Source organism: Hippichthys cyanospilos, chromosome 18 (assembly GCF_059441005.1).
Source record: "Hippichthys cyanospilos isolate Australia breed blue-spotted pipefish chromosome 18, RoL_Hcya_1.0, whole genome shotgun sequence".
Classification (NCBI taxonomy): domain Eukaryota; kingdom Metazoa; phylum Chordata; class Actinopteri; order Syngnathiformes; family Syngnathidae; genus Hippichthys; species Hippichthys cyanospilos.
The window spans coordinates 14,574,233-14,590,167 of record NC_142386.1 but is presented as its reverse complement, the minus strand read 5'-3'; the positions used below and the strand labels follow the sequence as shown (position 1 = coordinate 14,590,167).

General features: G+C 40.2%; 1 protein-coding gene across 4 annotated transcripts in view; it reads right to left on the bottom strand.

The window, feature by feature from the left end:
• cadm1a (cell adhesion molecule 1a) overlaps positions 1 to 15,935 on the bottom strand; it is a 488,946-nt gene that overhangs the window by 263,939 nt on the left and 209,072 nt on the right. The window lies entirely within an intron of this gene.

Genomic DNA, 15,935 nt, shown 5'->3' with positions numbered 1-15,935 from the left:
AAACAGACTCCCACACACGAGCACACACCCACACACACGCCACACCCACGCACGCACGTGCACGCAAACACACACACTCACACCTGCATTCCACAGTGGGACTACATGCCCCAAAGGGGTATAAAAACTGAATGTGGAAGGTGAAACGCCATTTTCTGCTCCGACCTATGGTGGGACTGCCCCGAGGCCTCGTGTACTTTCCTACTCTGTCTGGATTAAATAAATTGTTTCACTACGTTGTGGTATGGGCGATGTTTCAACAAAAATGAACACGCTAGGAACTAGTTTAAGGCAAAAAGCTTTTCAAGATTCCTTCACTACCAGTCGTCAGATACCCTGCTGGCATCATAAACTGGCCAAAGGAGGAGCCACAGATATCAAGACTAAAAAGCTCCTCACCAAACATGGAGGCTTCCACCCGAAGTCCAGCACTCTGAGACTATACACCAAACGGAAACAGGGAGGCCGAGGACTAGTGAGTGTCAAGGCTAGGGTCTAGGATGAAACATCAAAAATACAAGACTACATCAGGAAGATGAACCTGAAGGATGAACTGCAAAGTGAGTGTCTCAGGCAGCAGAACCCTGAGGAGGGTGCAGAGGTGGAGGAATAGAAAACCTGGAGGGACAAACCTCTACATGACATGTACCACTGTCAGATAGAGGAAGTGGCAGATATCAAGAAATCCTACCAGGGGCTCGATAATGTCGGCTTGACAGACAACACAAAGGCACTAATCGTGGCAGCTTAAGAACAGTCCATAAGCACAAGAGCCATAGAGGCCAGGATTTACCAGAACCAAGATGCAGACTGTGTAAAGAAACACCTGAGACAGTCCAGCACATAGTAGCATAGTAGCATAGTAGTAGGTGTAAGATGCTAGCTGGATTACCGTACATCAGGGGTGGGCAACTCCAGCCCTCGAGGGCCGGTGTCCTGCATGTTTTCCAGTTTTCTCTCCCTAACACACCTGATTTAAACCATTAGCTCATCAACAAGCTCTGCTGGAGCTTGAGAATAATCCTAATCATTTGATTCAGGTGTGTTTGAGAGAGAAAACAGGAAAACATGCAGGACACCGGCCCCCGAGGCCTGGAGTTGCCCACCCCTGCCGTACATGGAGAGGCACAACCTGGGATAGTATACAGCAGCGGTCCCCAACCTTTTTATCACCACGGACCAGTCACTGCTTTAGATCAACACCATGGGGAGATATGGCTCAGTGGTAGAGTGGTCGTCTCCCATCTGAAAGGCCGTGGGTTCAATCCCCCGCCCATCAAGATCATGTCTAAGTGTCCTTGAGCAAGACACTAAACCCCCAGTTGCTCCTGATGCTGCGTCGTCAGTCGGTAAATGACTAGTTAGTGTAAAGCGCTTTGAGTACCTAAGGTAGAAAAGTGTTATATAAGTGAAAGTCCATTTACCATATTTACTCCAGCTGTTTCTTAATTATTGTGAGATCAATAACATGATCAGGGTCTTCACATAAACTGTCCATTTAGATTTATATTGCGGACCGGGGGTATGGATCGGATGCAGCCCACGTGGCCCGGTACCAGTTGATCCACGGACCGGTGGTTGGGGACCGCTGGTTGGGGACCGCTGGTTGGGGACCGCTGGTTGGGAACCGCTGGTATACAGGAAAGCTTGCAACCAGTATGCAATAGAAGTACTTTATCATTATATTAAAGTTGAGCCACACAAGGCAAAAATAGGTCACACAAGGCAAATATAAGCAACGCAAGGTACGACAATGACCCATTAAGTCACTAGAGACTTGAACTCTGATTCAGAGATCATAAGTGCTTCATTACGAATCCATTAGTATACAATGCAGCTCCAAGGGAAGGTGTTATTTTTTTTTCCCCCCAATTAAAATAGATCTGGAGCTGCCTTTTGTCCACTGCAAAAAAAGTAAGACCAAAAACAATAAAATAAATACATATGCATATTTTATTTTTTTAAGCAAAAATGTCTGCCTATGGGGTAAAATTGTTTTTATTTTGCCTAGAGAACCTAATTCAAAACATTTTTCCAATGGTTTTAAGAACAATTTGAGAGTAAAAACATGTCAAAATAATTACTATCATGGTATTCCTGGAGACCCCAAGATCACCAGAAGACCGTAGTGCTCTCTCCCTCTTTTGCAAAAGATAATTTTTCATTTGATGTTTCCTTTTCTCTTTATTATCTCTGACGATGCAAATTTAACTTTTCTTCTCACTAATCTTTTTCTAAATTAAATTTTCTAAATTTTTCTAAATTAAAAAAAAGGCTTGGTCTTAAGCTGGCAAAAAATTCAAAATCATATTTTTATCTTGTCACGCAAAATAAATGTTTAGAGTATTGAAGTATTGATTTAAAAAATGAAGTTTTACCAGCATTCTTAAGATGTTTTTTTTATTTTTTCACCACAAACAATACATTTAATTTTTTTTGTAAAAAGAAAACTATTTCACATTATACGTTTGGGCAGCTCAGTAGAGCAGTTGTCAGCACGTCCGCCTCACGGTTCGGGGACGAGAGTCCAAATCCACCTCGCTCTGGTATTTGTGTGTGGAGTTTGCATGCTCTCATTGAGCCTGCATGAGTTCTGTACAGGCACACCGTCTTCCTCCCACACTCCAAAAATTATGCATGGCAGGTGTATTAGACATAATAAATAGTTGTTAGGTGTTATTGGGTGCATGAATGCTTGTTTCTTTTCTGTGTGCACTGCGATAGGCTGGCAACTAGTCCAGGGTATCCCCTGCCTGCTACACGAAGTCAGCTGGGAGAGGCACCAGCGAGCCTGCAACCCTTGAGGGATGATGGATGGATGGATGGATGGATGGATGGATGGATGGATGGATGGATGGACATTATAAGCCTTTTTTACAATCTTAAAATTGACTTTTAGCTGGGTCTGTACAATGATGGACGGCAACCTCTTTCCTACCTAACGACACAATGACAACAAACCTTGGAGGGGGTGGGCCGGACGGCATGCGGGGATTAAACGAGTGCGATCTTGGCAAGGAGGCCGTGCTTCCCTAATTACCGTCTGTGTTTGGCCATCTCTCATTTGGTGACAGTGGAGCGAGGTGACAACAACTATTTGTCGAGCCGAGCCCAGGGCCCAGAGAAGCGAAAGACAAGGTATGGATGGTAGAAAGCATGCAGGAGCAGATGGGGAGGTGTCAGGGATAGCCGAGTCGGATCCCGTTGTCATCCATCACAGGCGCCATGACGAAAACACATGCTGAGCAAATTAGAGCAACCGCTAGCGCCGGACTGACCCGCCACTGGGGAAAAATATCAGTAAAAGACATACTAATAATGTGTAGAATGGACGAGTGACAGTATTGATCCCTTACATACACCATCCATCCTCCGTAAGAGTTATTTGTACTTTCCAATTCCTGGGGAACAAGTTAATAGCTTGCGACGGAAAGCCAAAGCTTACATCAAAGGTTTGTCCTGCAAATTTCAGTCGCGAATGTTGTCGACAATCAAAACTCGGCTGTAGGCTGTAGTGCTCAATTCTGAACTTGGAATTGAGTATGAAACATTGACACGTGAAACAGAAGCCTAACCCTAACCCATGAGTCCAAGAATTGTTTTCATTTTTAATCCTGAACATTCACATCTGCCTGCGAAACTTGAAATAAGATTTTCAGATGATCAAACTAGTCATCTGATTGGTTAATCTGAGTAGCAATGCCAGAAGTGTCAGCCAGAATTATTGTGAAAGTTATAAAATGGGGTTTTATCAATCATAAAGAACTGGCGTTAGCCACAACATCCCCAAAAAAGAAAGAAAGAAACAAATAAATAAATAAGTACATAAATAAAGTACCCAACAGATTCTTTAAGAAGACAATTTTGGACTCATAAAACACAAGGTTTAACTTTGCTTTAGTAATGTTTTTAACATTTTTTTTTATCTGCTGTGAATAATAAAGTATATTATAATAAAGTGTTTCATGCTATCTATGAGCATCATGAAAGTTCTGCAATGTTTTGGTCCATATTATTATTATTATTATTATTATTATTATTATTATTTTATTTTTTTAAGTTTTACATTTGATCTCATCTGGACTTGGACTCATACCTTGTGGACTGAACGGACCTGAACTCTTCATTACTTTGACTTGCCTAAGACTCAAACATTTGAACTGGGCTTGGACTTGATTTAAGGTGGATTTGACAGTAGCCCTGTGGTCCAGCCACCAATTGCCATCAATTTTCTTTAGCTTCTAAGTATGGTATTGTAAGCTGACGGATGAGTCAAAACGTAGACCAGCTGACAAGTGTGGAACAACCTGGATCGGTTGCCACCCAATCACAGAGCAATCTCAGAGAGGCTAGTTCACACTTTCGGGCTTAATACTCAATTCCATCGTATATGTTTTGTTTTTGTGAATTCTGTTTTTTTATTTTTATTTTTTTTGGTTGAAGTGCTCGACATTTCCAAATAAATGTCAACTATGTTTGTACACTAAACAGCCCAAAACAATCCCACATGCACATTGAGGACATTGTGACATCACATACAGAAGGCGTGCTTAACATGTTCAGGGAAGTGCAGTGGTACTTCTACTTACAAAATTAATTACTGCCAGATGTAATTTTGTTTATCTTTCAATAGCCTAATTCCTTCCAAGCTCCTAAAAGAATATTATTAAATTATAAAAATGCATCAAAAACTCGAACAAATACATATTACAATTACATTCTGCATAATCAAAATATATCATATGAAGAATTAGAAAAATAAAACACTCCTAAACCCTAAAAATGAATCTTATTAATTATAATTAATTGTAGCAGTTGACACTATGAATGCAGTTCACTTGTTTGCCATGAGATGGTGCTGGTGTGTTGGTGATGAGTGCAGAGAGAGACTCCTTTTTAGGACATTTAATTTGTATGTTTTTATTTTACATGTCCACTGATCTTGGAATCATTTATAAATCCAAAAGAGCAAGAATATTTATTTGGGGAATATTTTGAGCATGTACGATTTTCCGGGCTATAAGCCACACCGGTATATAAGCCGCAGCAGCAAACATTTAGCAAAAAAAAAAAAAACATCTTTTGCCACGGATCAGCCACACTATAGGCCGCATGGATATGGTGGCAACATGAAACTTTTACATTTTCTTTATTTTTGTTTAATTGTCTACCAACTGCAACATCCTCTCTTTAACAGACTGAACATGCCTGCATATTTAGTCCCAACATTTTATTTATAGAAAATGGATGGATGCATATAACCAACAGAATACTGCAGGGTTAAACAGCAGTTCAAACTCAAAATCAATACTTCGTAAGCATTCTGTCTACCGTTGTTTAATTGATAGATTATTTTAGTGAGCATTGCACACATTACAAATATGGGGGGCATGGCTCGGTGGTAGAGTGGTCGTCTCCCAGCTGAGAGGCTGTGGGTTCGATCCCCCGATCAGCAAGACCATGTCGAAGTGTCTTTGAGCAAGACACTGAACCCCCAATTGCTCCTGATGCTGCATCATCAGTAGGTAAAATGACTAGGTAGTGTAAAGCGTCTTTAGTACCCAAGGTGGAAAAGCGCTATAAGTGAAAGTCCATTTACCATTTGCAAAGAAATAATATATAAAATCAAAAACTTATAAATGCAACCGTATATAAGGTATACCATATATCAAATTTAAATGTCACAAACCTTTATAGAAGATCTTATTCAATGTTAGACATTTTTTAAATTTATTTTTAATAATAAATTTTTGAAAACTCTTTTTAAGAACAGTCATTGATTCACATCTTTTCAGTTCTATTTCATAGTTGTTCCATAAACTGACTCCTTAAACACACATTTGCTTGACTGGTGGAAAAAAACAGCAGATAAGCCGCACTGGACTATAAAGCCGCAGGGCTCAAATTACGATGAAAAAGTCGCAGCTCATAGTCCAAAAAATACGATACTTAAGTCAGTACTTCTCAATTATATTGTGCAAAGTCCCCCTGGAAAAGAAAACCCCCCCAACCCTCCACTTTCCACGCCTAGCATAAATAAGAGTATTATGTATAAAATGGGTGTAGGAATACCTAAAACTGTATTCTTTTTAACATTGACAAAAGTAAAGCACAATATTAACCAACCTTCAACAAATGTTAACTACTTTTTTGCAGCATTCATACGGGATACAGCTTTAGTCTAAATCAGAAAAAAATAACCATGTGCATTAAAGTGCCTGGGAAAAAAAAATGCCACTCCTTATTTCATTGCAATTATACTTCACGTGACAAAACCAAATCATTTTTGCTAGGGTCATCTGTAACCCGCTTGGCACCGCATTCACATTTGAAAAATTCAGATCTGTGTGGTTCACACTGCCATCAAAAGATCAAATATAGGTTGTATAGGGCAACAAATCAGAAATGGGTCACTTCAGGCTGCAGTGTGAACCTTGCTATAGATGAACCTTTGGACCATTTTTTGCCTAGAAACAGTTAGAATGACAAAGTGTTCCAAAGGCATGCCTAGCGTTTGAGAACAGTAGTGTTTAATACAGCTCTGGCACAGTAAACGTTTTTGTCCTCTTAACTGAGGAAAAAGAAAATTCATCTCAAAGACCAATTACGTATGTATTTGATTATTGGAGATTCACCTTCTAGGAAGAGACACAAATTAGGTATAAAGAGATTTAGAAAAGAGCTTATACTTAACCAGTGAGTTAGCTTTTTTGGAATGCCAAGCTGTAGGAAGTTTAGCTTTTGTGTTCTGCTACTGTGAGCTGAATACAATGCCATCGTGCATGGGAAGCACAAACACAAACATCAAGGGAGTCCTACCAGTGAACCTACAGCTTTTTCCTTCTGCCGCCTTTTTGAGTGGGCCCCTTGAATCCCTACCGGGGATGATGGGGATTAGGCGGTAAAACTGTCTGAGAATAACAAAATAAACACTGAAAGCAATGACAAGAGGCTAAACAAGGGTGCTAGACAACGCTACATTGTTCATCAAGGTGATAAGCAAAAAAGCTCCAAAGGGACCTTGGCAGATGATCGAAAGCTCCATGGTGGGACAACTATTCAAAAAGTTTACTACTGGAGAAAAGTAACTTGTGCTGTGTTTTCGTCTTGGTGACACAACAGTAATATCATTTCCATACAATTCGCTTACCAAGTGCCGCGAAAGAGAGGGCCAGGAGCCACAAAGAAAATTAGGTGCATAATGCAGCAATTCGCCTCTCATTTCTTCCACCAAATATATCGGACAAGGCCAATGGAATGGTAATAGACTTGATGTCTCCATCCACCCATTCACATTTGTTTGTTATTTATTCATGAGAAAGTATGCGGGCTTTGCCACCTAATGTAGTTTAGATCGCTGGGGCTCGCATGCAATTCAGATTTTGGTTGGGAAAAGAAAACCCTGCCTTTTTTTTTTTTTTTTTTTACATATATATACATAACATACACTTCTTTCAAATATAACTACAATGTGCAAGTCAGGAAACTGAAAACAATGTGAGAAGGCAGAATACAGCTACCATGTCCAAAGTGATGACAGTAGCTCAAAGGTTTAGTTTAATATTGCCAAATCGAAATAGAAGACGTAGGAAATACTAGCTGTGCCACAAAAAAGACTATATAAGGTCTTGATGGAGCCAGCAACAAAATGTTTTGATAAAATCTAATGACATTTCACCTCAAAGTAGACTTACTATAAAAAAAACAAACTGAATTCATGATTGCCACACTAACCATGTTGCAGACATGTTATTGAGTCAAATGGGAACTGTTTTGAGTTGAATCAAAAAATTAAAAAAAAAAACAAAAAACAAAAATAATAATAATAATAATAAATGTATGTCTTATGACTAGATCAAAGAAAAGTCCAGTATTTTTTTACTATAGTCATGATCAAAACCCAGAAACCTTGCAGACAGGCATAAGGTGAAAAATGCAGTCCATGTTTACGTTGGATATGTATTATCTTGGATGCAATGCAGTGAGTCAAAGATGATCGCTCCAGCTAACCCTTAACAGAACTATATAATTCTGTCATCTCATTTCCCACCACCATCACTACCAAATCCTCAGTGTTTACTTAACCTTTAGGAAGTCCTCATTAGCCAGTCACTCCGGAGAGCCTATTGGCTTGTCAGGAGGGAGATAAATTAACAGACGGTGCATTGATTTGACATTGCCTTAAGCCGGGATCACGCTGGCCAGTCAGTATGCGCATGGTAATTTGTTTATCAGGATAATACAAGAGTTTTTAAGTGCCCCCCACCGCCAAAGAAAGGAAAAGTCCAATGGAGAAACAGGGACTGTCCTCCCAAGAAAATAAGTATAGATGATGCTCAGTTATGTTCACCAAGGGACCGAGGGACTCAAAAGAAGAGTTGTTCAGGGATGATTTGGAATTGTCTTCATCTTAAGACCAAGACCATAGCTCTTAATTATAGAAATGATCATGTTATTATAAGGATGGACTTAAACATACCCATCAGTTTGAGCATTTAGAATTATTTACAATTAAAACGATTTTTGGGGATGTCTTGTTTTACAATTACATCACTGCATGGCTATAGTTTAGCGAAAAATGTTCACATTCATGACTAATTTAAGAGAATTAATCTCGGTGAATTTTGCCTGAATCTAGCAAAAGACTGTATTTTTTAAATTGAGAAAATATTGTTTACATTTTACAGTATGTTAGGACCATTTGCATGCATCCTCATTCAAATTAGGGAAAAATGCTTATTTTAGGCTACATTTTGAAAAACTGATAAAGATTTGTAAGGTTTTACTTATTTTCTCGAAATATTTCCATATAATTACTGTTTGGTTAAAATTGATTTGCAGCTTGCTTAAAATGAGGAATTTACTTGTTTTTGCACTGAGATTTTTCTTAAAAGCATTAAAAAAAAGTCATGAATTAGTTTTTCAAGGCAAGAAAAAAATCTTACTCCATTGATCCCCCGCCCCCCTACAACTAGAAAATGTGCCTAACTTTAAAAAAAATGAATATTACTGTTTTTTGACTGACCTTTTTTTGCAGTGTGAGAGACTATTGGAATAAGACAGACCTTGCAGTCTCAGCCGATGTAGCCTTACTGCCAGGATCTCTTACATTGGTCCAATAACAGAATCTAAATAGAATTTGAGGTCTCAAGGAAAACCTGCCAAAAGGCCCATGGTAATGCAAACTGTCCTAAGACAGCGGAGCAAGGAAGGGGCCGAAGGGGGCCTGACTGAGGGCGAGACATTAAATCCATAGTAGGAGGAGATATGTCAAAGCACGACAAAATGAGGAAAACAAGGTAGAGAGTTGATAGGAAATGGGAACACCGAGGGGCTGAAAATAAGAAAATCAATGGAAAGATAAATGATTCAGCCACTCCCGGTGTGGAACAGAAAAAGGAAGCCGGATGCTACCGTCTGGTACTAATCGAGATTACAGTCGTTTTCTGCGGGACCCTGTCTCACAGTTAATTTGAATTTGTGTCTGTTAATTTGCTCAAAAACTCCTAATATCTGACACAGGTGACTGCTTTTCCCGAACCTCAGAAAGCTGGGATACCGAGGAGAACAACTTGAGATGTGGATTACCCCAGTAGAGGCGCCTCTAGGGAGAAAAGTGCAATGACTGGCTTTCAGTCCAGGTGGCTAAAAGTACTCGACACCCCATAAAAAAGGAATATAAAGCTCTCGGCGAGTCAAAGGTAGTAAAATGATGTGAACGCTTGTAGTTGAGCATGTCAGTCTCAGAAGTATGTTTGTGTGATCGTCTTGGAAGTCACGTACAGGTGGGCCCCACCCAGGAGGTTGCGGTGTGGCCGAGTTTACGCAGCTTGGATGCTATGGTCAATGCTCGTGCAGAAGATTTTCAGTCTCATAATGAATGAGCAGCACCTGCGGCCACAACAAACTCACAGTGGGTGAACTTCTCAACAACACTGGACGCCATCAGGTCTACAACAACACATCCCACTCCTACACTACTTTTAGTCTTTTAATTGTTTATAACCTTTTGCCCTGAAAATCAAACCATCTTCTGACTTCACCATCAAAACAGGATTTATCAAAGGTCTACTGTTCACACGATTGCTCCCTGGAATACAGGCACGTCAGGAATTAACAGTATAGCTCAAACCGTAGCACCGTTTCTTTTGGTTTTCCGTTCACTTTCAGCCTAAACAAAGTTGAAGCTTGAAAAACCTTACCAGCCTTGAAACCACTTATATAACCGTTCAAAAATTAAATGGGTGGCCACACTGGCATGCTTAACACAAAGGGCTGCGAGCAGAAAGTTGTGTGTATTACATGATTGATTTTATCTCAAAATATAGAAAAACGTGATACCGCATTAAATTTGTGTCTTCCTACTTATCGAGATAAAAAAATCTATAGTCTAGAGCCGAAGCCTCATTTTTTTTTGACCTCCTGACTTTCAATACCAGATGACCAGTATCGTTAAGAGGCTACCATGGAGTTTGATGCTGAGCTGGTTATTTGTAACAGGTGTTATAGAAGCGGGACACATTGCAAAAAGGCAAGATACGGATCTCTAGGAAATGGCGTAAGCTACCCCTCGCACAAGGAGAGAGAGAGAGAGAGAGAGAGAGAGAGAGAGAGAGAGAGAGAGAGAGAGAGAGAGAGAGAGAGAGAGAGAGGCATCTATGAGTCGTTCACAAGTAACGTTTATTAATCATATTTTGGGTTCTTCATCAAGAAGTTAACTGCCAAGACTGATCAAAGTCTCGTCGGTCCAGGAAATTAGTCCAGGAATTGGCATCAAAGGAATCCAAAGTCTTCAACCTGACCTTTACATTTTTGAAATACCAAACACTCTGTTTGAGAAACTTTTTTCCTCCACAGTCATCAAATCAGTTCGGAAATTATCTGCAAAAAAATTCCAGGCTTATACCACCCAAAAATACGAAGCTGCGACCAGTAACCATGAAAATTATAATGTCTGGATTTGATGTAAACTCATTCTGTCACGGTTGGGCATGGCGGCTAGAGGAGGAGTGGGACGTGGGAAAGGTGGAACCGATAAGATGCAGGACAGACTGGGATGAGGCTCAAATGAGGTTGATTTAATAACGAAGGCAGGGTTGGAAAGAACCAAAAAATACAAAGTACAACAAAAACGCTAAACTCAAACTTACTGGGCTAAAAAGAAATGGGAGGCAACACGGTAATGATGGGTTCAGGGTAGCGCGAGGAAAGACAGCGGGGGAAGACATACAATGACCCGACAAAGGACAGGGCAAAACACTGGCACTTAAATACTATCATAACTAATTAAGAGACGCAAGACATCTGGGAACAACAAGGGGCGGGGGAAAACTGACTGGTGGAAATAATAGGCTTGAACACATGGGTGACAGGTGAGGCTATTCACAATGACTACAGTCGCGGGGGAAACACAGAGAACCTATAACTGATACTACACAAATCCCACAACAAAAACAGACAGAACGTGACACATTCCAATGTACTTCCAAATATGCTGGAACGTACTTGCAAATAAGTTTGACTTCAAAGTATAAACATACATGTAGGTTAAATGCTAGACTAAGAAAAGTTGTGTCCGAATAGTTTGGAACTGAGATAAACTCAATCAATCAATCAATCAAATTTTATTTGTATAGCCCTGAATCATCGAAGTCTCAAAGGGCTTCACAGAAAGTGAGGTATAAGTAGTGAAGTTAGTGGCCTTTGATTGCATTAAATAAAAACATTTTAAGTATAAGCATCTCCATTCTTAATGTAACTTTTGCAGAATTTCTTTGATAAGTGTATTTCAACCGCGAGTAGTGTTCCGTGAGATATAGTTAGGTTTGCCATCGCAAATTATTCACATATTACGTTTATTTATGTATGTATTTTTGCAATTCTTAGAAACATAACGTCTTGTTGTTGGCTGTGAGAGTAGTGTGTGGCAGTGTAATTATGTAATAAATAAGTTCGCCAATAAGCAGCAACAAAATACTTTGAAACAAGATCTTAAGGTGCGTTTTGTTTGATTCCTGTTGATAAAACCTTAATTTGGATGACTTGTTATATTAAGGCAGGCTACAGCAATTCAAATGTAAAAACCTTCGACTGGTGGTTTCCTCCTTTTCCACAAGAAAAAAACTGTCTCCTGGTTCAAAAAGATTGAAAACAATCTTTCTAGATTTTAGTCAGTATAAGACTGCTGGTCTGACTTGTAGAGGCATGCCTTTAATATTGACATTTCTAGTCAATGCCTCTCCAATACTTGCGTTAATAAATATTTTAAAGGATGGTTGTGAATCCATCTTAATACATGCAGATATTGAACTTGACGGCAATCAGTGTCATGCTATAATAATAAAATCAATTTCTGCCCATCTTGTCACAGACCTTTATCTTTACCCATCCATTTTCTATAGTATCTTGTCCTAGGTTTGCTATCCCACCTGTCTTTGGGCAGTAGACACTCATATCAATAGCTAAGGATAATTTAGAGCAGGTGTCACCAACATGGTGCCTGCGGGCACCAGGTAACCTCCAAAGATCACATGAGTAGCCCGCAGGCCTGTTCTGCAAATGCCGTACATTATATAGAACATTAGAGATTTCCTATGAGTTTTGCTAACAGCTTTACATGTAGTACATTTACATTACATATTACAGTTGATTTACATATTTAGTAAAGCTGTTCTTTAATTGTGACGGCACAATTGCCAAGCATGTCCACTAGATAGCATTAAAATGCTTTAAAAGGCTGTGATTTGATGCAAGTTGGCTGTCTCTTTATACCTTGTCTATCTTCCGTTTTTAGAAGACGTTTCATTATAATTTGTCTAAATTTGTTTAAATGTCATCTGTCATGAACACTACAAGTAAAGCAAAGCACTGATGAGGTTGAATTGACTTTAAAAAGGTCTTTAATTAGGTAATTAAACAAAAAGTGAATCTTGCATTTCCAGTTCCATAGCAAAATGCGAATTTGTTTCAGGCAATTGGTCGCTTGAAAGAGTGATCGCCTGCATTAAAAACAACCATTAGATGTTCTCATTGAGCCTCACAAAGCTCTCACTGAGACATCATTAATCCCAGAATGCCCTATTTCATCAGCAAGACATTTCTTTACGTAATACATTTTTAAAAACCAAAGTGCCCCCCCCCAAAAAATAAAAAAAACCCCACTTAATTCTAAACATTACTTTTACCTTTTTGCCAGCAAGATTGTGTGCATTATGAGTTTTGAGATTGACGGAGAGTCTGTCAGTGCGACGAAGTGCCCACCTGTGTCAAATAGTATACTTTACAGGCAGGTTTTTGGAATGTGTGAGGAAACCGGTGTGCCCGCAGAAAACCCACACGGGTATGGGGCGAACATGCAAACTTCACACAGGAGGGAGGGAGCAAGCCGTTGGAATCAAACCCGGGACCTTGGAGTTGTGGCGTATCAGCCAAAATGCTTTCTTAGACCTTTTTAATGTTGTGTTCAATACAGCATCCGAGCTGACAAACTTTCATACTTTTGTTACAATAGTTCACACCACACTGGGAGGACTCGTACTTTAAAAACAAAAACAAAAATGTGTGATTCATAAAGAAGTTATATCCTCCCATTTTCTTTGTGTTGTTTTGTTTGTTTGTTTTTGTTTTTTTTCCTCTAATCAAGCAATTACAGTCGCACCTCTACTTACGAAATTAATTTGGTTTGGAACTGATTTCGGAACGTGAATCTATCATAAGTAGAGCCACTGACTTTTTACATTTAAATAGCCTAATTTGTTTCAAGACCCCCAAAATGCTCCTAAACCCTGTAAATGAATATTATTAAATTATAAAAATGCATCAAACATGGTAATGAACACATAATGTATTAGAATTACATTAGTGCATGATAATAAAAATCACGCAAATAAAGAAAAATAAATAATGCTACTAAACCCTTTAAAATATTTATATTAATTGTAGCAGTTGACAATATGAATGCAGTTCACTTGTTTGCCTTGAGATGGTGCTGGTGTGTTGGTGATGAGTCCAGAGCAAGATTCAAGTCATATGTCTGCATTTTAGACTGATCCAAGAATCATTTACAAGTCCATCCGTCCATCCATCCATTAGCTATCACTTTATTGTGGGTCGGGTCGCGGGGGCAGTAGCTTGAGCAGGGAAGCCCAGACTCCCCTCTTTCCGGCCATTTCGTCCAGCTCCTCTGGGAGGATTTGCAGGCAAACCGAAAGACATCGTATTTCCAGCGTGTCCTGGGTCAACTCCGGGGCCTCCTCCAAGTGGGACATGCAGGAACACCTCCCAAGGGAAGTGTCCGGGAGGCATTCTAACCATATGCCCGAGCCACCTCAACTGGCTTCTCCACCCTTCTCGGACTGAGGACCATGGTCTCAGATTTGGAGGTGCTGCTCTTCATCCCAGCCGCTTCACACTCGGCTGCCAACCGCTACAGTGAGAGTTCGAAGCCAACAGCACCACTTCATTAGCAAATAGTAGAGATGCAATGTTGATGCTCACAACATGGACGCAGAGTTCAACCCTTGCCAGAAATGGATTCGACTTACTGCCGGCAATGCGGACCAAACTCTGGGCGTCCGGTACACCATACTGAAGTAGCCCTAGGGACACGGTCAACCACCTTCTTCAAGTCCACGAAGCAAATGTAAACTGATTGGGGGAGCTGTCATGCACCCTTGAGGACCCTGCCGAAGATGTTGAGCTGGTCCACTGTTGCATGGCTCGGACGAAAACCACGCTGCTCCTCCTGAATCTGAGGTTCAACTTAAAGATGGGCCCTCCTCTCCAGCACCCCTTAATAGATCATACCGGGGAGGTTGAGGAGTGTGATCCCTCTGTAGTTGGAACAACCCTCCGGTCCGCATTCTTAAAAAGGGGAACCACCACCCCAGTCTGCCAATCCAGAGGCACTCCCCCTGATGTCTGCGCGATGTTGTAGAGGCGTGTCCTCCAGTAAAACGAGGAAATTCTCTGAGGCAGCTTTCTCCAGCACACCCTTCAAAGATTCCAAAAAAAGGGTGGTACTCTGAACTGCTCTTTGGTGTAAAAGCACAAACCAAAGTCAGGACCGGTCCCCCCCACTCAAAGGCGAAGGGAAGTAACCCCCTCGTCCACTGGGGTAAACCCCAATGTACAGGTGGTGGGCTTGGGAGCAATACGTTTCCACACCTTCACTGCACCTCTAACTGCCGGCAACTCCAGAGTGGAAGAGAGTCCAAAACCTCCAAAGAACACTGGTACCAGAGCCCAATATGTGCGTGAAAGCGAGTCCAACTATACCTAGTCAGAACGCCTCGGCTTCACACACACACAAGCTCAGGCTCCTTCCTTGCCAGAGAGGTGACATTCCATGTCCCAAGATTTAGCTTCTGTAGCCAGGGATCAGGGCGCCAAGTTCCCTGCCTTTGGGCGCTGCCCAGCTCACACTGCAGCCAACCGGCATATTAATAAATTCTAAAAGTGCATCACAAACTGTAACAAATCCATAGAAATCATGGGTCGTGTATTATATTACAGTCTTGTTGGTGCGAACACATCTATCTATCTATCTATCTATCTATCTATCTATCTATCTATCTATCTATCTATATCTATATATATATCTATCTATCTATCTATATCTATATATATATCTATCTATCTATCTATATCTATATATATATCTATCTATCTATCTATCTATCTATCTATCTATATATATATATATATATATATATATATATATATATATATATATTTCATATCAATGGAATTGCCATAGCAGCCCTTTGTCTCTTTTGCGAGGCCCAACGCATATCCTATTTTATGTGACACATTGACAGTTTGCCCGGAGCTAATGCTTCACCTTGTCAATCAGTGTGAGGTATTCACGCCACGAGGGACTGTTATGAAAACTGTTTTTTTTTTTTTTCAGGGAGGGAAAATAGCTTTAATCATCT